At 43.4% G+C, this 22,676-nt stretch overlaps 1 long non-coding RNA gene across 1 annotated transcript in view; it reads left to right on the top strand.

Annotated features, from left to right (window-relative positions):
* Positions 1-6,837: 6,837 nt before the first annotated feature.
* Positions 6,838-22,676, top strand: part of LOC128805518 (uncharacterized) — a 41,881-nt gene continuing 26,042 nt past the window's right edge. The window contains exon 1 of the long non-coding RNA XR_008436469.1: positions 6,838-7,007. This is a non-coding gene — a long non-coding RNA (uncharacterized LOC128805518). The remainder of the gene's footprint in view (positions 7,008-22,676) is intronic.

The following is a 22,676-nucleotide window of genomic DNA, read 5'->3' as shown; positions in this document are numbered from 1 at the left end:
TACTTCCACACAGAAGATTTTCCCTTTAAAAAAAAAAAAAAATAAGAGCTTAAAATAGTGTTTTTAAAATTTTATTTATTATTTTAATTACATGGTTGCCTTGGCAGGATTACATGGTGGCACGAGCAAGCCACAGCAGTAGTAGAGCTGGGGACAATGTCAGCCCCCAGGTGGGCAGGGGATCTGTGCTCTCCACCCAAGAGACTCATCGAGCCTCCCCCTTACCCTGTGAAGATAGCAGTTCTCCTCTTCATGCACTGCTGAAGCATTGTTTTGCAGGAGATTGGGTGAAATCCAGCAAATACATCTTTGTTTTTCAATCTGGTCACATAAAATTCTCTCTGGGTTTTATGGTTATGCTGGCTGCTCTCTCTTCAGACTAAATGAGCAAACAATTAAGTGTCCCACTGCTCAGCCAGACCTAAAGCAATGGTAGTGACTGCCAAGGACTAGACTGACTATAAACACTAACATTGGGAATTAATTAATTCAGGATTTATATGTGTGTGCAACTTATAGAACAGGCAGAATTTCAGCAGAAAGCCATGGAGACAGGAAAACTCATGTTTGTAAATCAGAAAGAAAACCAGAAAACCACTTTTTTGGACAGTATGCTAGCTGAACACCAGGGTTGAAATATGAAAAGGGAAATTGGCTCTGTATGACTTCCGTGCTTAGGAGAACATTATTTGCCAATAAACATAATCATATCCAAGAAATAGCTAACTGTCATCATTTTCTCCTATGAAGTAGGGTGCACAGATCACTGCACACAAAGCAAATCCTTATGATGAAAAGAATGAAAACATGAGATCTGATCTGATGCATTTGAGGCCTCTATTTGGGTATTTCAAAGTTGCCCATTAATTTGAGATTGGAAAACTTTGTTATCCAAACTGTGAGTTCTGCTGAAACTGCCTGTAGCATTGCCAAAGCCTGGCAGTGGTGACACAGCCCCCAATGTGGCCCAGGCCAAGGCACAGACTCACTCATCATGCATCCAGCAAAAATTTTTAAACACTTCTTTTGCTGGGACATGCAGCGTGAAGAATCTGTGGCCACTATGTGAGATTTTTATTTCTTGCTTGTTGAAATGAAACCATAGTTCATACTGAAAGCTTTCATTAGGAACCAGGATGAGACAACTTGAAAATAGGATGATTTCACTGTCTTACCACATATCCTGCCAACCCCTGTGCAGGACTGGCCAGGCACTAGCCATGTCAAAGTTAATGGGAATGGACATGTAGGTAACGTAGGACTTTACAAGCTGCAGGGGACAGGAGCACTCCCACAATCTGAAGGACAAGTGAAGAACCATCTGCCCAGATCCCATCTCATCACCAGAAGGAATGACACGCAACTCTTGGCTTTTTTGATCCATTTAAAATCTTAAATGTGGTAAATATGCAGTAAATCATGTAGTAATCCCTGCAACAAGTATTGGCATGCAGAAGCTTTTTTCTTTCATACTCCCAAATCTAATTATTTTTCCACCCTTCTTTTTCCCAGTTCCTGCTCTGTTTCCTCTCTACCATTCTCATTCCTGTTTAAAACTTTCTGCTTCTTTGCACTGTTCCTTTCAACAAAGAGGAAAGAAATAATGTGGTCCTTCATTTTACTGCCCCTTTGTAGCAAAATCAGAAGGAGAAAATATAGCAGAGAAGGGAAGAGAAGCACATTTACATTTCTTCTAACTACTGCTGCTGCTGACATTTCTATTTATTTGATTTACACACATTCTAATTAATACAAGTAGTAAAGGGGAGAGCTCAGCAGTGAAGCTACAAAAGTTTACAAGTTGCTTTCACATGTTTATTGCTTTGCTAAACTCCAGATCCCTAATCAGCTTAACAGATTATTCCCTGCATTCATAATGCTCTGCTGACAATGAAATGTAAACAATCTGCTGCAATGGGAGATGTAAGATCTATAGAGAAGATCTCAGCATTAACTTATGTTTCTGTTCCTGGTGTCAGGAAAAAAAACAACCAGTAATACAAGCCTCAAGTGAGTAGTTTTCCTGCAAGTGAAAACAATCTCACTGATCAAAAATTGTATTAGTATATATCCAAGGAACATGTTATCCCACAGTTATTAGTTGTTGAATACAGTAGCCAGCACTCCAGTGAACAGAAACAATTTCTCCAAAAAGAAAAAGAGAAAAAGAGAATGTGTAAAGTGAGTCACAAAAAACCTGCCCAAAACCAAACATTGTAGTTTGAGGAAAAATAAGTATCAAAGCATTAAAAAGTATAAAAATATATTAGCATAAGGAACAGGAGTCCAGAAGAGCTCTTTACTGCCCCTCCTATGGCCTGGGAGCTTTTAGGGAGGTACACTCATAATATAAGGAAGAAGGAACTTCACTATATGACATTTCCTTTCTGTGATTAGAAATGGGGAATCTTTTTCCTTTTACTCCAAGAGAGATGGGATTCAGAAAAGCTGTCTATTTTTGCAGCTTTTAAACTAAATCACTTCCCCCCCCTCATCTGCTACTTATGACAAGCTCAGAGTATTTCTGTGTCTCTGCATAACATATTGTATCTTCAAAGAGTGCTGAGCACCACAGGGAAGATGATCCTACTTTTACCTGGACAGTGTGCAGGTTAAAGGTAGATCTTACCTCAAATTACATTCTACACTCCTGTGAGCGAACCCCACTATGAGCTGGTTTTGAGTGGCATTCACCCGTAGAAACTTGATTTTCTAGCCTAGAGCTGACCTCTCCTCAGTCAGCATCTGTAGGAATCAAACCAAACCAGTCAGATAGACTGCAGGGCTTCCAAGCAAATGAGCACACACCAATTGGCCAGGCTGCATCTACATGTGCTCTGCTGTGTATTCAATTAAACAGGCAAAAAGAACTTACACACTTTGTCAGTTCCCTGCAATCATTAGGCATTTCTCTGCCCTTACCAATTCATACCACAGTCGCAAATTTTTAAATAAGTAGGCACTCCTCAATGACTTCCAGCTGTAAGAAATGGGTCTCAGAAGGACAGAATCATCTATTCTTGACAGAATCATCTATTCTTGTTCTTGAGCCCTGAGCAACAAGTTTAATTTCTTACACATCACATTAGACTGCAAGGCAGTCCAGGTTGCTATAGGGAATTCCATAACAAAAAGAACTGATACCTATTCAAATAAAAACATCTTTAGTCTACTCTGCAGTCAAGGAAGGCAAAGCCTATTCAGAGTCTCCTGATACTAGTTCAAAAAAACATCACTTTACAGACAGAAACATATAGCCTGTTTTCTCATTACCACCCGTCAACAGCAATGACAGCCTGACTGACAGACAATTTCAGTGTTCCCCTAAGCCCTCTATCCTCAAACCAATACTTCACAGGTTCAGCATATCTATTACAGCAGGAAATACCCAGTTTATTCACGGGCATTTGCAAGGTTGACCATTTTGTTCAAAAAATGGTCCCAGCACGGGATGTTTTACAGCAGCTTTCCCATCATGCGGGACCAGTAGCTGAAGTCTGCAGCTTTTCACTGACATTTTCCCCAAAGGCATGTGAGCAGTCAGGGAGATGCAGCCCATCTGATCTCTGTAGCGCCTTGTCAGAGGAGGTGACAGTGGTTAACACAGCTCTTCCACGTGTCTAACCTAACCTGTGATTATATTCAATTGATCTAATGTGATTGGTAAGATTAGATAAGATCCCTCCTGCACTTTCAAGGAACTGTGCTGCAGGAGGAGAGCCAAAGTGTTCATCTGGATCTGATGATCTTCCAGTAGACAGCACACTGCTGGCTCAGGGAAGCACTCCTACAGGAATTTTACCCAAAAAACCATCTATTATAAGGTGGGAATTGTGACTTAGTGCTCAATCTGGAAGAGAATTTCAGCCTTGGCCGCTCAGTGGGAGGTTTAATGTGCCAAATATCTTGTGTTATGTTCTGATCTTAGAATTTTCCTGGAGTGTATGTAGGCCTATAGCTGCAGATATTTTCTGAAATTATCCTCCAGTGTGACACTTCTTTATGAAGTACAACAACTAAATAGCAAAGTGCAGGCCAAACCACTGGGCCACATAGGAAGGCTTAAGCAGGAATTAATTTTAAGTACTATTTGGATCTAATCCCAAATGCAGGAGTTCAGGTATTTAATTGCAGTGCAGCTGTTCGCACCACTGTGCCAGAAGAAAAAAAGCATGAAGGAGGCTGGGAGAGGAAGGGTGGTATGGCCTCATGGGGTAGCACAAGGAAGAGAGGGGTGTATTTGGAAGTCATTTGTATAGTCCTTCTGTAATCAGAAAAATAAGGATTTGTAATGGCCAGTCCTCTGCTAAATTGCTTTTTCCTTCTTCACTGCAAAAGTCAAGGAAAGGGACCCCCCCATGCAGACAGTGAACATCCCTTCTCTTGTGCCTGCTTGCTGGAAACAAGGACAGCACTGCAGCAGCTCCCAATTTACATCCTGGCAACAGCAAGGCTTGCCTGAATACTTCAGCTCAAGGCAAACACAACAGGATGCTTTAAGGCAGCAAGATACAAGTGCTTCTCTTCAGAACAGACTGTGCTCCTGAGAGGTGGATTTCACCCACCATCCTCAGGGGGACCAGCCCTGAATCACATCAATGTAGCTGAGCACATCAACACCCCAGGGACCGACAAGCTGCTTCCATTCAACTGCTTAACACTAATTGCCCAAATACACATCTCTTACCGATGGGAAACACACGGTAGCTCCTGATGAGTTGCTGCTCTCTGCTGAGAGTTGGACAGTTTCATATTTCCCATGGAGTAAAACTTTTCAGGTTATCTGTTTCTGGGCTGTAGCTAACACATAATAACTTCAGAGGATATTGTGCCTACAGGTCCATAATCCTGAGAGCAGCATCAAGCTCAAAGGCCTGAGAAAACAATAGGAAAAACTTATCCAACAATTAATTTTAATTAGTATTCCAAGATGAGTGGACAAAGGAAATAAACAACTAAAAATTTTATCCTAAAGAATCAGGATAATTACATTTGTATTTGTTTAGAAGATCTCTGCAGCTGTGTCAGGTTAGCATGCTCTCTTGCAGGAACTCATTAATTTAAGAAAAGCCATACCTTGAAATAATTTTTTTTACCAGATAGATGAAGAAATGGCTGATGGATCCAGATGGCTCTGTGATGCAACTGTTTTCCTGCTGAAAGCAGGAGTAACAGACAAGACAGCAAAGGTTCCCAGCTTCCTTCCCTGCTGGGCTGTGCCTGAAAGTTTGTTTTGTTTCTTCCTCTCAAGTCTTACTCTAGTTCCTGTTTTGACTTCAGTTTCTCTAGGCTCTGTGTGCTGGTGTTTTTTCCTGTTTCCCTTTGGAAAGGAGCAGTTCACTGACTCCCCCTCCAAGTGGCAGCCCTGCCTGTGCCTTGGTGTTTTGGGCTGAGGGTGCTCTCATTTCTGCCACACCAGCCCAATACTGATGCTGGTGTGGCAGAAATACTCTTGCTCTGTCTTAAAACTACTTCAAGCACAAGAGAGCTGCAGCTGTACCACAGCTGGGATGTTGGGCAGATTCATGGTGTTTTGAGGGGGTTACTTTTCTGGTTTTATTGGTAGCTCCAAGTCTCCACCACATGGCATCTCACTCGCATTTTGGTGACAATCTTAGCAAGAAACTAAGCTCAGATTTTGAGGTTTAATCTATAGATACATAGATAAAACCCCAAATAATTGTCTGTTCATATAGGGATGTGTGTGCATGTATATACATTTTCCAGGAGCTGTATGTCAGAGCTGTTTTTGATGTCCTGAGGTTCTGGAAAAGTAGCACATGGATAGTGCCTAGGAAGGGAATCCATAAACCCTTAGCCTTGGAGCACTTGAGCTCACTGTCATTTAACCTTTCTGGCTCAGCTCAGTGGCTCCATCCTCACAGTGCCCTGAGGAAGGATGTGCTATTCATGAAGACCTGAGTAAAATTAAGCTGCAAGTTGCTGTCAGTTCTTCAGCTGCTTTTTACAGAAGTGCTGTCAGGTGAAGAAGAGGCTATATAAGGTGAAGCAAGCACACTATAAGAAGCTCTGTAATTGTAGATTACACTTATAAGATGCACAGAAGTGCTGTAAGATGAACTAACTGGTGAGGAAGTTGCGCTTGGATGGCTTTTGATTTCATGTTGGTCAGAAGTAAAAAATACTGACTGGTTTTATGACCCTAAGTTGAGCCAACCGCATTGGTATTTTTTTGTAGTAGATAATACGAGTCCAAAACCAAAAGTTAACCTGAGGTGAACAGTGTGAAACATAGTGAGTGTCCCTTGTCAAAGACTATTTCCAAAGCCTCAAACATAGGTGATCCAGATTCCTCCAACATGATGATGGGCATTTGAAGACCATGACATTGAAGTATAACACTTTGGCAAAATCTGTTGCAAATCATTGAAAAAGGTTTTTGTTTTTTTTTTTTGTTTTTTTTTTTTTTGTTTTTTTTTTTTTTTTTTTTTTTTACACAATAATACATAAAAATAAGAAAGAAAGCTTTTTGCCTCAAAATGTAGTCCAGGCTGCCGGGCCTGTCCCCGGAGCCAGGAGCCGTGTCCGTGCCGGGCGGCCCTGCGGGGCCTGGCTCTCGCCTGGGCCGGTGGGGATCAGACCAGGCCTGGCGGGACCAAAGCGTGCACAAAGCCAAGCTGGAGGAGAGCTCGCTGCAGGAGGCAGCGAGGCGGCAGGACAAGCAGCGGCCCGAGTCGCTTCCGCGCCCTCTCCGCCCCCTCGGACCGCGGGCCGAGCCGCCGCGGGCGCGGCTGCGCTCCCCGGGCCCGGCCCGGGTGTGCGGGGCTGGCTCAGCCCCCGCTCGGCCCCCGCTCGGTCCCCGCTCGGCCCCCGCTCGGTCCCCGCCTGCTCCCGCGGGCACCGGGCGCCGCTGGGGCCGCAGTCCCGGCCACAGGCAGGCACGAGGGACGCGCAGGAGCTGCTCTGCCACGAAGCCCCGGGAGCTGTCGCCTGTCCTCCTCCTGCCACCTCGGCCTGCAGGACACGCGGGAACACGTAAATACACGGTGATAACATAACAACAACAGTAAATGCGGTTGAATTCTACGTTTATAAGTAATATGAATACATTAATAATATAAAACACAAAATCAGATCTGATAAATACACAAACACATTTTATATATTAATTATAGAAGCATAAATATATGTATATATTTTATCATGTAAATAATACATTTATATAATAACAGCTATGTAATGACATATATATACTGTAGTATATATACAGTGTATATGTGATGTAAGTTTGTATAAGTAACATATTGTATTTTTTATAATATATATGTAATATAATAGACATCAGATATATATTATATAGTATAGTATATTGCTATGTTTTATATTACTGTATTTTATATTCATACATTTTACATAATAACATGCTTATAATATACAGTATAAGCATTATATGCATTGTAAGTACATAACACAATATTTGTATTGTTATTGTTAGACATAATGCTATATGTATAGATAACCCCTCAGCTGAAATACCTGAGTGGATCTGTCAGATTTGGCTTGTGCCTTGCAGTGCCAAGCAGTTTTGTTACTGTCTGGAAAGACTGCAGAATGACTCCTGAAGAGGAGGCACAAGGAGAGCAGAGGTGCCCTAATGTGCCTTATTTAAAACTTCAAAAAGAGCATTAACACTGTGGTGTCCAGCTGTTGCATCTCTTCATTTTAGTACTGGTTTTCCATAAATTGCATTTTCAACCTAAATATATAGGTGGCAATGACAGCATTATGTAGCAGCTCTTTTAATGTTACCTCACTGCTGCAGGGCATCCCTGCCTGGCATATTTGCCCTGATGTTTATTATTTTCTTTCTATGGATTGTGTTTAGTTCCCAGGAAATAATTCAGATAAAAATGAAATATTGAATAAAGGTTTTCTGAATATGGCTCCTTCCCTGAAAGTGCTGGCTGATAGGAGACTTCCCAGAGAGTGGTGAGATTTATGTCCTGGGATAAAGACGATGCACATCGTCTTCGGAGCTGTGAGGCTGCGTCGACACAAACATCTGGAAAGCTGATTATCTGAAGTGCTTGGAAAGTATTTCTTGCACAATTGTGCTCTTTCAGACTTCTAAGATAGCACCTATCACTGCAGTTGCCCCTTACAGGATGACATTATTGAGAACTCTCTAGAAAAAAGACAGTGATAGTTGTTATGCAAAGGATGGTGTAGAAGTGGCAGAGACTTCAGATGGGAATTTGAGAAATAGCTTTGGGCAACTGGGCACGGGCAGAAATGTGTAGAGACAGCCAAGAGCAGTGATTGATTTCCCGGTCTCCAACTGCACCAACATTCATCTGATTGCACTGGTCTTTTTTTATTATGATTTATTTATTTATTTTGGGTGTGTATTTTCCTCTGTGCTGTTCCACAGAGCTGCTTTTAGGTGAATTTATGACAGAACTTTCAGTTTCTTCATTAAAATTGGCAGGAGTATTTTATTTCCCCTTCCCTTCCCTTCCCTTCCCTTCCCTTCCCTTCCCTTCCCTTCCCTTCCCTTCCCTTCCCTTCCCTTCCCTTCCCTTCCCTTCCCTTCCCTTCCCTTCCCTTCCCTTCCCTTCCCTTCCCTTCCCTTCCCTTCCCTTCCCTTCCCTTCCCTTCCCTTCCCTTCCCTTCCCTTCCCTTCCCTTCCCTTCCCTTCCCTTCCCTTCCCTTCCCTTCTTAATATTTCTAAAGTTCATACTCTTAAAAGAACCAGGAAATAATTTCACATAAAATGTGGACTGCTGAATAACATGTCCAATTTTTTCATTATGGATATTCAGAAACAATTCAACATAAGAAAAAATCCATCTGGAGAATTCAAGAGTTAAACACGAAATTATGGGGTTTGTAATGTTGATTTCATGGCAGATTTGTGTGAATTAAGCCCCTAATCCAAACCAAATAAGGTCAACACCAGGACAGTCATGGTCAGCAGACCTTCTCTGCTGCCTGTGGAGTGCTGAGGTGCAAGTGATGAAAAATTTTATAATGAGGCTGAAGGACTGCCTTGTCCAATCATTCCCTTTGGTATCTCTGCAGGGTGCTGACAAATTCAGTAGGGTTGAATCAGTGTGAGTAACATTTGAATATTTCAAAACTGATAGAGCAATGCTGGAGCTATTTAGGTTTGGAATATTTTGAGATGCCTTGTAGAGTTCGTCCCACAAAATGCACTGCCTCCTGCTTTGTATTCTGTGATGTCAGTCAGCTATTCCTTTGAAGGGATCTTATTAACAGACTCCCCACCCCCAAATTCTGGTATCTCATAGAGTCACACTTCATTTTACTGTTTCTCTCTGACAATCTGCCACTAAAGAGAGAGTTATCATCTGCTTATAGATTAATTACAGTGTATTCCCATATATTCCCCTGCCCTACCCCAAAGGGTATACCACTAAGTGTAAAAAAAAAGCCCTTCTTAATGGGCCATATATAGAGTTGTATACTAACTATAGCACTAACTATATAGAAAAACTTGATGATGTGTTTTTGTTACCTTGAATCCTTCCTGTAATAACCATCCATCCATTTGTTGCCAGTAGGTTTGACAGTGTGAGGATGTGTTTATTATATGAGGGTGGATCTTGGCTCACAGTGCTGCTCTGGGACCACCTCAGAGGGTTGTTACAGCTATGGGGTGGTGGGTGCCATGCTGGCTCTTCTCCCTGAACACACCCCAAAACCTCCCAATGATGTTGTAGGGTGTCTGTGAAGGGAGGACACTTCTGTGGCAGCAGGACCGGCCAAGTGAGCATGCAGTCAACCCCGTGGTGGGGCTGTAGCACCCAGGACACTGGGGGAGGGTAGGTGTGCATTTGCAGGCAGTCCCAGCCAGAATACAGCAGGAAGCATCTCTCACCTGGTGTTTTAACAGCTTGAGTTTGGCACACATAGGTGCCACTGAGTCTTACTGGGGACTGTCATTCTTATGGATGGTGCACAGTGAGGTTCTGACAAAAGAAGGCTCCTTGTTGGGAAAACTTTACTGGAGATATGGTGTCTCACTGCAGGATCTGAGACTTTTTGTGTTATCCCAACTAATCTCTTTTTAGTTCATGGGTTGTTTCAACACAAAGGAATTTCATAAGACTTGTTCTTCCATGAGGGATGTTGCAGAGGAAGATACCTGAACTGTTAGAAATATTAAAGCAGTTAAAGAAATATATTGGTGACATAAGGATATGCACTTAAATCAGAACTTAGCTAGATACAGTAAATACAAATGTCCAAAATTGGAATGAAGGCCTAAAGTGAAGCAATAAACCAACACACACCCTCTCCTTTTGTACATAGAAGTACTTCAAGTGCAAATCCACCACAGAAATCCCCTATCCTACCCACTGTATGGAGCAGGCTTTGGTCTATGGCACTTGTGTATGGACAGGATTTGCAAAGCTGCTCCCCACACCTCTAGCCTTGGTGCAATTTCTGATTCTGTATATTGTAAAGGAGCAAACTGGGGCACCACAGAAAGCCTGGCCCTCACATTTGTCCCCTAGAATTTCCTAGGACTGCAGGAGTCCACATGTTCCTCCATACGCTCTCCACAGGCACATTAGCCAGGAGGATGTGTTACATGCGGAGTTGGAGGGGGAGACCACAGCACACCAGAAGGAGCTTCACCCAGGAGCTTTTGCATCAGTTTGATAGCCTCTGACTTCTTTAAAGATATTTAGAGTTGTTTCAAAGTGACAGATATTACCTTGTTTCCCCGAAGTTGTTCCACAGATGAGGCAGTTTTTTGGCATTGATAGAAAGATGATTCATTTGTCTAAACCACTCAGCCTCGTTGTGTGCTCAGCTGGTATATGGGAGTCATACCCAGACAGGCTCCCAAAGAAGAATATACCTCATCCCTTGTCAAAAGAAGGAAAAGTTAAATTTGCTAACACTAAAGTTTTCATAGGACTTAAAAGCATAAGCAGCTGGGACTAAGAGGTGATCTATTTGCATTTGCAGGACTCTGCTCTCTTCCACTTCTTCCTTTCTCTTATAAGCACAGATACAAGGGGTTGACCAAATATTCACTTGTTCTTGCCTTGGGAAAGCTTCCTGTTTTGGCAAAAATAATTGTGCAATAAAAATAAGGTTTTTTTAAATGCAGGAATTTGCACAGGATTTGTGAACACATGCATGTAACAGGGATGGTTTAGGACCTTGTCTGGAAATCTGCCCTCAAATACCTTTCAGTGATAGATACTCAGATTGAGGTGTTTCAAAGAACAAGGTTATGAGGCACCAGAGATTACTTAAAATGAACTATGAATGTAATTTTTCAAAAGAGCCTCACTGGAGCAACATGGAAAAATGATGTGCAGGGAATCAAAATAGATCCTAAGGACATGCTGATCTCCAGACTGGCTTTTTTTGTTTTTTTTTTTTCTTCCTAGTACGCTGCTGGCTGCAGGGTGGTTGTGCTCACTCAGCTCATTTATACTGACTTTATGTTTTGGTGAGGGCTTGCACAGAGGAAATTACATTCACCAGGGCAAGGGCATTGACTGGATTTTGCAGGTAGGATAAAATTATGCCAGTTCTGACAGCAACTGCTTAAATCTCTCATTGCATCCAACTGCACAAGCTGGCCAATATTTTCAAAACACTATCAAAAATAGTTTTGGTCTGATGTTTGCCCAATCCATTGAGTTCTTCTAGAGCTGGTCAAAAGAAGAGCTATATTTCAACAGGAGATAAACAGAAAAATTGAACTTTTCACTAAGTATGCTTATTCTTTTTTTACTTGTATGTAAATTGGTGAAAGAAATATAGTTTCTCTTCTGTATTCATCTTTATGCTTCCCCCACACTGGTGCTATAGGAACAGTTCAGAGGAAAGCTGCATTAACATTTTGTCTCTTGATGATCAATAGGATATGAAATAAAAGCTCCACTCCTAAAAAGAAACCTGGAGTTTATGCTATTGAATTAACTTTACCTTAGGAATATAAAATATTATTTGGGTTGCATGATATTGAATAGCTGATACAGATAAATAAATCAGGCTACTGAATTGGACCATGTGCAACAATGAGAATAACAAAAGAAATCACATGTATTTATAAACACCAGAACTGGGCACACGATGGACAAGGTGGCAAAAGTGAAAACTCCAGAATGGGAATAAAACCAGCACGGAAAATAACAGATATTTGCATAAAATTATCTAAAAAATACGGGGTGCATGGTTTATGAAGTTTCAGGGCACATTGGTTATGCTATGGATCAGAGACAGCTTTCCTCCTCCCACATGGTGTGTTAAATGTCAGAAGTATGAATGTCCTATGTAGCCAAAGCTGGGTTCCTGCACCAAAACTGGGCCATCTTCACCTTCTGGTCAACAGGCAGGGCAGGGCTCATGCCATGGAGATCCACCTGAGGCACCTCAGCAGAGGGCTTGCTGTGTGCATGTGCAGCTGTGACCTCTGAGACCAGACATCCATTGCTAAAGACTTTTCATGGGTCCAGCAACCCACGTGTGGGACAGGGGAAGGTGAGTGTAGGCATGAGACCTCTGCCTCCATCCACCTGTGTGTGTGATGGCAGGCTTGCCAAGCTGAGCAATCCTGCTGTGTGGGACTTGCTTGGGCATGTGACAGGGTATGGCACTGGAGATAATGGAGGTTGTTTACCACTTGCAAACTATTTTCTACAGAGTACAGACAAAATCACGGCTCTATCTCAGAAATTATAATGGGAAGGAGAATTGATGACGTTTGATACAATATTTATGGTGAAGTTCAGTCAGTCTGTTCTCAGTGGTTAATTACATTTGGCTGAGGAGCCACAGGAAGAGCAGGGCAGATGCTAGGAGGTCTGTGGTTTAAAGTTTTTGTCCTCCTTTCCCATGCTAGCTGTTCACTACAGCCATGCTCCTGATCCTGCTCATGTTCCCTCAGTATTCTTACACCCAGCTGTCCCACAGCAGGGACCTGCCTCATCCCCAGGCCTGCTTCTGGGGATGCCTCTTGGGGCTGGGAGGTATCCAGGGCTGGGGATACAGTGCTCCTGGTGGTGAGTTTGGTGCCACATCCAAGAGAAATAGCTGAGACAGGTGCTTTGACTACTGGACTTTTGGGGATGAATGGCATCATCTGCTCCTCTCCAGCTGTGCATCCAGAGGCAGCTGTTGAAGGATGCATGTGCTAGGAAGCGGTTTCCACTGGCTTGTGGGTCCTGAGTGATCAGGACTGTCCAAGTGCTGATGGAAGCTCAGGTATTTTGGAGTAGCTGCCTCAGCTGAAAGTAGTATCTTGCAGACCCACTGGGCTGCTCTGCAGTCTCTTTTCTTCCCCCTGGCACTGTGGGGAGCAGAGGTTGCTCTTCTGGTAGGGTACAGCTCATTTCCATGAGGTCAGGCTTTGTGGTACCTGAAGAAAGGCACCTCAAGTAGTAAGTCATGACTTTGGCCTCAGTGCATTTACAAATGTAAGCCAAGCTTTCTTTTCCACACCCACCCCCCCCCCCCCCCCAATATTATGGACCCTCTCCCACTGAGAGAGGACAGAACAGCAAGAGATCAATTTTGCTGGAACATCTTTTACTAAATAAAACTGAAAACAAAATACCAATTTCCAGACAACCCTTGAAAGCACTTGGCAGTGCAGCCACGCATGTTGTTGTTCCTAGATGCCAACCTGCGGGGCAGAAAACTTCTGGGATGGCTCATCCCTACTTACATGTTTGGTGGCATGCTCCCTCTGGTGATCCTGCAGTATCAAGTGCTGGTTGCTGTGTTGGCAGGTTCCAGGATAACAGAGCACCCCTGAGCTTCCTGTCCAAATCAGCTGTCTCTAGCATAATTTTGTGGCACAGAGTGTGCATTATGCATCCACAAAAGCATTGCCAAGCAGGGTGGCCTTGGCTTTGCAAAATGCTGTGACACAGAGCTTTACAAGGCCAGCAAGAAAGAACACCTGCTTTTTGTGGGTCAGCAGAGGTGCCTTCTGCAGGCACAGTGTCCACTGTCAGGGCTTCTGGGAGATGGTCAGGTCTGTGGCATGTATCAGTCTTCCTGTTTCCAAGCTACCAGTTTGTTCACTCTTTCTGTGCAGATCACATTTTCTGTGCTTCTTACTTTTGTAACTTCCTTCTGAGCTCTCTTTGCTTGCTGCACATGTTCCTTGAAAGGTGGTTCAGAATGAGAAACAGCAGTTTCGCTGGGCCTTCACCAGCGCTGGACAAAGCAAGAAGACTCCTTCACACACCTTCCAGCCTGCACCTCCTCTCCTGACAGCCCCACAGGGTTGCTTCCCACCCCTGCAGGCGTTTGACACTGCTGCCTAGTGCTGTGGTTCGCTCCATCACGCTTGCCTTGCTCCTCATCGTGTGTTCACACAGATGATGCTTCTGCCAAAGTGTCAAGTTTTTGTGCTTGTCCCTCCTGAATCCCACTGCTGATCTTAGAGCACTTGGCAGATTTTAGATCATTCTGAATTCTGCTCCTGTCTTTTGGCACCCAGAGACCTTCTGAGGGTAATGTTTTATGCATTCCCACTCACATACCGTGAGTCATTAGTAAAAATATCAGGCAGCCCCCGTTCACAGCAGTGTGCAGGAGCCCATTCTATATTTTTTTCCCAGACACTCAAAGAATGCTCTTCATTCTTTGTAGGTTTTTGAACAAGGCCTGTAATCGCATTACTGAGGTTCATTTAATAGTGTTTTCCCTCAGCTTGCATGTGAGAATGACATTTGCCACCTACATTACAATACTTGCTCACCTTGCAGTGTTGTCTGAGAAGGAAACTGGGTTGGTTGCACACGATTTATTCATGATAAACACACTTGCTGGTTTTTATCCTCTTATTTTCTTGTGGGTTTGCAAATAGCTCTGATTATTTTTTGAGTACTCTTGAGTGGTTTTTGAGCACTACTAAGCAGTGATCCTAGGCTTTGCCATTTGAAAGATTTTTGCCCTATTTTCAGTCTTCTGGGACCTCCCCCATTCTTCAAGAACTTCAGCTATAACCGTTAATGACTCTGTGACTCCTTCAGCCAGATCCTAAAGTACTCCTAAGGCAATTTCCTCAGACAACAGAGGGCTGTGGTCCATCAGAGTCTGGCACCCAGAGGCACATTGCCTGCATGGGAAGGGCAGCCACCTCCTGCTGCCATGGGCAGAGCAGAAAAGTGAGAAAAAGGAAATACTGTTACCTGCCTGTTGCAGGTGAGGAACTGAAACAACTGCTGGTCCTTATTGGACCCTAACGTAAAACTTGAGCTCTCTTATCCATAAACCCTCTCCTTTTCTCATCCTCTCTCACTGAAGTGGATGATTTCAAGTCCTTGGCACCAGTTCAGATCCAAGAGTGCAAAGCACATACAGTACTTTATTTACAGTGCAACAGAGATCTGCAGATAATTCAGCCCCAGCGATATTACACAATTACTTATAGATGCCTGTGTTGAAAAGAAATGAAAATTATTATTTATTGAGAACTTCTTAGCAGTCCCTGGGATTAAAGAATGCAATAACATTCTATGTTAAACATTGTGTTAGGGGAAATAATACTTTACAGGTATTGGCAAAATAATGTTTCATTTAAAGGGCTGTTAGACTACAATGAGTACAGGAAGTCCAGCTTTAAAAGAACCATGGCGACTGAGGTACAGCACAACTCACTTTTTAATCGAATATCAGGGATGACAGTGAAGCTCCAACTCTGAAGGTCCCTTCTTACCCAAACCATTCTGTGATTCTGTGATGTTGTTTATGACTGTGGCTTTGTTGCTTGGGAAAAGCAAGTGTTAAGAGCCATGGATTTCATTTGCTGTAAGAGCGAGTTATTTGACCTTTGGCAGTGGGAGATTTGACACTTAAGTGGATTGATTTTGGCTCAGATTCAGCCTAGCTAGCTATGGAAACATAAATGAGATGCCTGAATTAGGAGCACAGACACAGTAGGCTCCCTCCATAATCAGTGTAAAGAAATGTGTGCCTCTGGAGGGTGGACTGTCTCACCCAAGAGCTGAGTAGCATTTATTTCTCTCCAGTGTCAGTGAGAAAAACCTGAAATAATTCCAATCCTACTTTAAATACCTGAGATATTTTATGTTATGTCATTTCATGTACAAGTTGCTCAGGTAGCAAAATAATGATGAACTAAATAAGACTCAAAACAGTATTTGAAGCATGTTTTACACAGAGCTGCACAGTTTTGAGCTGAACTTTCCTTTTTGTTTGTTTGTTTGAGATTTGTTGGGTTTTTTTGTTTTGTTTGTTTGCAGTTCTCCAGTTCTCATCCAGAAATGATTAGTTTTCTGCTGTTTTCTCCTAGCTTACGTAAGAGACTGGGAAACTTGTTAAATTGCATTTATACACCAATTGAAATTAATTGTGGCCTCTATGAGATTGCTACAGTGTGTGGGCACCTTCTGATTTGGCCACAACTCATGTCCCAGGGCCAGCAGATGGCTCTGGTGGCCACCAGGCTTCACCCTGGCCCTCAGTCCACCTCCAGCCTGTAGCCTGCAGACAGTGGCCATCCCCTTGTTTCAGGGGGGCAGAAAGTGAACCATCTCTCATGAGTTCATTGCAGATTGTGGTCATTTCCTGAAAGGCCCATCAAGACAGGTGGTCCTGGAAGGGACAAGAGTGACCAGACTGGGGTCCCTGCTCCTGTAAGGGGGAGATGGAGGGAAGGAGCTAGTGGGGTTGTGAATGGGCTTCATGGTGGATCCTTGAGTGCAGTTTTCTGGGTGCCTGCAAGCTGTTCTCTCTGCAGAAGGCATCCTGCCGTTTTCAGGGAGGATGTCAGTAGATACATGCCAAACTCCTGTCTAGCAGCTCCTGCTGTTGCTCAATGACACTGCACATTTGGTGCCAAGGGCTTCATCTCCAAAGGAAAGACGGAATGCCCTTTGTGACCTCTTCCTTCCCATAAGGATGCTCTGACATGGCATCTTCACTGCTCCTCCCATAAATGCTAGTCAGCCCTGGTACCTGGCAGGCTGCAGGACATCCCCCTCTCCAGTGCAAGCTTGCTCCTACTCAGTGCTGCTTCAGCTCTCTGAGGGTTCCAGGTGCCTCCATATGAGAGGTGAGCCACAGGGGGGCTGGTCAGTTCCCAGGCTCTGCTTTCCTAGTCCCAGAAACAGCATCCTGCAGCTCAGTGACTCCCTCTGAAAGATGGAGCCTGGAAATTGTGCCTATGAATTCACTATCTGTCTCAGTGTCTGTCTTCAATGGGAAACTGCTATCATTGGAACAGAATGTTTTTGTGGAGATAGGGATGATTTATCTCTGCTGCCTTGAGCTTTCTGACACTGAGATGTCCAGTCCATTATCAGTACAGAGAGAGGCACTCATTAGATGGGAAGTTGGCTCACCTCTTCTAGACACCTCCCGAAGGGGATTAATTTTTCCTGGAGGTGCTAATTTTTTTTTCACTCACTGTGGACAGAACATATGGAAATAACTCAGGCTGAATATTTAATATATAGTGACTAAAGTTTAGTGAAATAAAGGTGCAGAATCATACTCCAGTGTTCATATCCTACAGCAAACTCTGGGCTTTTTAGTGCACTGCTCAGCAAGGAACTAATTAATATGGGAGAGCAACTATGAAGTGGAATTCAAACTGTATGATTTAAAAAGAAACAGCCAAAAAGTCTGCTAGTGACCCACTGAAAGTGGGTTTCTTTACATTCATCCTCCTGTCACTTTGACACAAACCTGAACTGAATTGCACAGCTAAACCACAGCTACCCAGAGCCTGAGTGAGTTGCCGGGTTTGCTCAGTGACTGTGGGAGCATTGACTCATTATAGCCACCCTGGGCTCAGTGTGGTCCCAGGCTCACTGCATGGATGAGATTTACAGCCCCTCTCACCCGGTGTGGGGGATGCTGCTTCTGCTTCCCTTGTTCTTTGCTGAGTGATGCCTCTCACCCCATCCCATGCTGTTCTGCAAGACAGGGTCAGCTGAGGCCTCGGGGCCTTTTTACTTGGCAAGGAAAAGCAGGAAGATGCAGGGACACACATGCAACAGCAGAATTGTTACAGGAAAATTGAAAATAAGGTGGAAAGTGGCAAAAAACATTGCAGATACCTTCTCAGGGCAAACACAGTGTTTATTTAGTTTCTCCTCTTGATTCTGTGCTATCAAATAAACAGCTGAATTCAGCTGGGGATGAAGCATGACAAATAATCCCTCAGGTGAGCTCTGGGGCTAATGAACAGGATGTAGCTGGCAAGTGGGGGACTCTGAGTTACCTGATGAAAGAGCTCTTTGGCAGTGCTGTGCTGCAGATGAAAGCTAAGGCCCAGTGGGAGGTTGCAGGTGGCTCAGGACAGAGCTGCTGCTGCGAGGCATCACTCCTCACACCGCTGCAGCGTTCACCACCTGCGTCTGAGCACAAGAGCCTCCTCCTGCCCTTCTCCCTTATGTGCACAGACAGACAGACAGACAGGCACACTGGGTCAGTCACAGCTCCACAGGCTTCAGAGGGGCCACAAAGCAGCTCTGGGAGCAGGAGACAGCAGTTGGGACAGAGATGTGGACCCTCACTGAAGGCTCAGCCATACTCTGGTTGTCTTGGCCCAAAGCAGCACCCAAGGGGCTCTTCTGCCATTGGAGGGTCACAGTGAAGCAAAGTTTTGGGTTCCATTCCACTGGCCTTCCTCTCCTCAGGAATCTATCACAGTGCAGCTGAGTAACACCTGGTGGAGCAGAGTACAGCCTCATGTGCTTCCTTTTCCCTTGAGACAGAGCTCACTTTTTAAAAGGAACTATGGCTCAGCTATGACAGGGAAGGCACATGGTGTTTGAGCTATTCCTAGCCAGTGATGATTCTGTTTAAGCTTTCAGCAATTTTGGATTTATGTGCCCCCATTCCTTTTGGGCCAAGTTCCTGTAATCCATTACTGAAGAACAGAGAGTAAAGGACAAACCAATTTGTCATTTGCTTTTTAAAAAAAGATTAAAAATCTTTCTCAGCAGCAGGGTAAATCTGCTTTGGCATTTCTTCCTTACTCTGGTTTAAATAATAGCAATGAGATACAGTCTCTTCCCCTAGTCAGGAAAATCACAGAAAAATTGGAGAACCCTCAAATACTAAGTACTTTGACATGTAAGAAAACCATCCCCATTCTTCAGCTCATCACAAAGCACCTTCAGGCTGCTGCCAGGGGCCAAGGTGGTAGTGGCCTCCCTAGGACCCATATGTACTCTCTGTATTGAGAGCTAAGGGTGTGGGCAGATTTGGCCAAACTTTCCATTGATCATGTCAGCTGAGCTGGATCTCACCTGTTGTTTCTTAATGGAAAGACATGGAAGTACCCACTATGAGCTAATTCAAGCCCTCACCCTGCTTGGCATCCGACACCTCCTTTGACTACTCTGACTCCAGTGTCCCCCTTGCAGGATTGACTTCATGAGTGGTGTGCTGTGGATTACATGAGGTTCCTAACACCTTTTTAAAAGGTGTGGATTAATGGTTTTTATACTCTTAGAAAGGTCACTTGCAAGAATGAAGCTAAGGAGGGGAAGAAATAGCTCTTTCTGGGCCCTTTGGGGCTGTTTTTTATGCTTACAAACACACCCACTGCAGACACAGGCACTGATTAAAAGTCAGTGACACTCCATAGCTCATGATTACACACAAAGTTGAAAGCTGAAGTGAATGTAGCCTCAGGAACCTTATTAATCTACTGTTTGATTAAACTACCTTTCAGCCTCCTTATTAAACTGTGATAGTTCTAGAAGAATAACAACAAAGTCATATGAAAGGCAAGACTGCTTGAGGGTGTTATTTTGTGTTGTCATTGACTACTCATAACTAGGAGGGGAAAAGGCATTTTATCCAAGGTAAGAGAAGATGTGACAAGCATTAATATCTCCTTCTGTTTGTTTTATCACTAATATATCCATAGGGAAGTGCCATTGCACTGCACAGGGAAAACCTTTTCTCAGTTAAGTGTCAGTGGCCACATTCAAATGAAGCCAGGGAAGTGAATGAACACTAACACACAGCTTTTCCACTGACAAACCCACTGCACAACCTGCCACTGAAAAGGTGGTGCAGACACAGAAGTTTTCAGGAAGGAAGCTCCCACACAGCATCAATGCCCCAGTTTTATTTATTAATTTATTAATTTGTCAATTACCATTACAGCAGCATCTGAAACCTCAGTTGAGGCCAGACTTCCATGAATCTGGCACTAGCAAAAATGCATGGTCTAAAATGAAGAGTTTATCATCTTGTTTGCATTCTGTTCTCAGTCACATACATGAATTAGGGGCTCAGCCCCATGAGGACATTACCACTACCTTGTAAGAAATGGAGCACCCACTGATGGGTAAGGCAAACTCAGCTTCATCTTCTGGGTCTGTGGCATACTGGGAGATACACAATCTGCAGCTCTAGAGATAAATAATGGTCTAGAGCAGCAGTTTGCAGAAACATCATTTCCAGAAGGTGCATGAAATGTGTCAGGCACTCCCTTTATATTCCCTTACTAGTGGATGAGTGCTACCTTGAGTGGCTGCCCTTAGTTGCCTGTCCCAATGGAAGGACACAGAAATCCTGCTTTAGATAACTGAGTACATATGTGTGAAAGAGCTTGAATGCTTTGTGATATTCACTAGCAATGCCACTTATCACAAACAAGTCTCCAGTCTATGCTACATCTATTTGAAGATTAACAACCATGTTTGAGTTTCTGATTATTTAATGTTTTAATTTCTCTTGCCTTTAGGAGGTGGACTCAGGCATACAAATCAAACAGCTACAAAATCTCCCGTGATACCTCCTCAAAGAATAAAATAATTAACTTGATATATCAAGACATAATTCAGACTAGAAAAGTTACTTCTGTTAGAAGTGGATTAATTGAGTTACAATTGTTCAGTATCAAGAGATATTAACCTATATTTACCTGATATTAGAAGTAAAACCAATCCAATAAATTTTATGAAATGGCTTTTAAAGTGTATTTGTAAAGAAAGTCTAATATTTACTAGCTTAAATAGCATTTCCATTTAAATATTCTTAGAAGCTAGGGAAGGTACAAAGTAATTCCTGGAGGGTAAGTCCTCAAACATAACAATTTATATGCCAAATGAAATCCATTGCTGGTGTTTTTTAAAACTAGGTAATACAGCATTAACCTCCCCAAGCTCACCAGGCTCCTGACTTTCATCAGCATTCAATTGTTGATGAATTGCCAACATTTTTGAAGTAAAACCATATAAACAAAAGTACAAATATATTTAAAATGTAAATGCTTCTTTGGTGGAGATCAAGGAAAATATTAAATACCTCACTGGCAAAGGATGTAAGGATGTTCCTTAAATCCCCTTTGACTTCAATAGGACATAAACATATGCTTGAAGTTTGGTGTGCTCAGAGCTTTGAAGAGAAAATTCACAGGCAGGCTTGGGAATTGCAGCATGGAGCAGTATCCTACTCAGGTTTTGGGAGCCCAGCCCCATACGGAGCCTGCAGGCTTCTGTTAGACATCTATAAACATGGCAAACATAAGTAAGGTCCAAATCCATGGCACACTGTGTGCAGGGAGTGGGAAAGCTTAGCTAATAAGCACTTAGGAGGAAAAGGTTTTAGCTTGTCCTAATTGCCTGTTTGTAGCGGGTGCAGAGCAGGGACAGGCTCATACAGCCAGCCTCCTTTTGGAGTCAGGAGCCCTGGGACCATGCCAGTCATTCAGGAGGAGAAGGGAAGGTACAGTGCCACAGGCTCCTCCATGGGAACACCTGTGCAGGTGCCTTTCCTTCCTCTGCCAAAGAGTGCTTGCTCTAATATACAGCAGGACAAAAAGGGATACAGGATTTTAGCTTCCACTCATATTCTGGGCAACCTCCAGTCCACAGCTGGGCTTTCAGACACAGGAAGGATGAGAAGATGGGCATGTTGTTGCCATCTCCACAGGGTTTTGATGCCTTGGTGCTCAACACACCCCAGTCTCGCCTGGCTGAGGGGAAACCTGAAAGGTCTTCCAGGGAGGCACAGCAGTGAAAGAGAAGGGCACACGGCTGTGTGTTGTGCCTGGCATGAGGTGGCAGATGCACTTCAGAAAACTGACATTTTGGGTGTAGGTTTCTTCAGGAACAGATAGGTTAGATATCAATGCCTACATCTTCTGCTGGATGCAGTCCCATCTTTTCACACAAAGGTGATTTTCTACCCAGGCCCAATTCATCAGAAACAAGCTGAAACATCCTGTTTTGTAAATAATTTTAATTACAGCTCCCTGGTGCTTCACTGTATGTTCCTGAGGCTCCTGTGGCCCCTACCTTTATAAAATCTCTCCACACTTAGTGTGCCTATTGCCTGTGTTGTCCTCCTGTCATTTTCACTGGTAATAAGTAAAGCTTTCAAAACTACTCAAAACAATTTTCATGGAAAAGTACACATTCCTCGTGAGCATTATTTCCAATGGGAACATCTCAGTGGCCAAGTCATCATTTATTTTATTCTAGTATATCTTGTTAAAATGATGTTATTGCACATAGTCTTCCTCTAACAAAAGAGCTTGCATTAGCATAGTAATGACCCTGAAAACAGTTAATGGTCTTACATTCATGTTGAATGGGAGCAGGAAATCAGTTAACAAAAATGCAGCAGCCAAAAATCCTGTAATAGATTAAAAAGCCATAATTCTGGCATACTGAGCATGGTGGTGGGGGTCACACTATATAATGTCAGTCTCTGTGACT

This window comes from Vidua macroura, chromosome 3 (genome assembly GCF_024509145.1).
Source record: "Vidua macroura isolate BioBank_ID:100142 chromosome 3, ASM2450914v1, whole genome shotgun sequence".
In the NCBI taxonomy this organism is placed as follows: Eukaryota; Metazoa; Chordata; class Aves; order Passeriformes; family Viduidae; genus Vidua; species Vidua macroura.
Note: the sequence above shows the minus strand (reverse complement) of the source record. Positions and strands in the feature narration are given on the sequence as shown.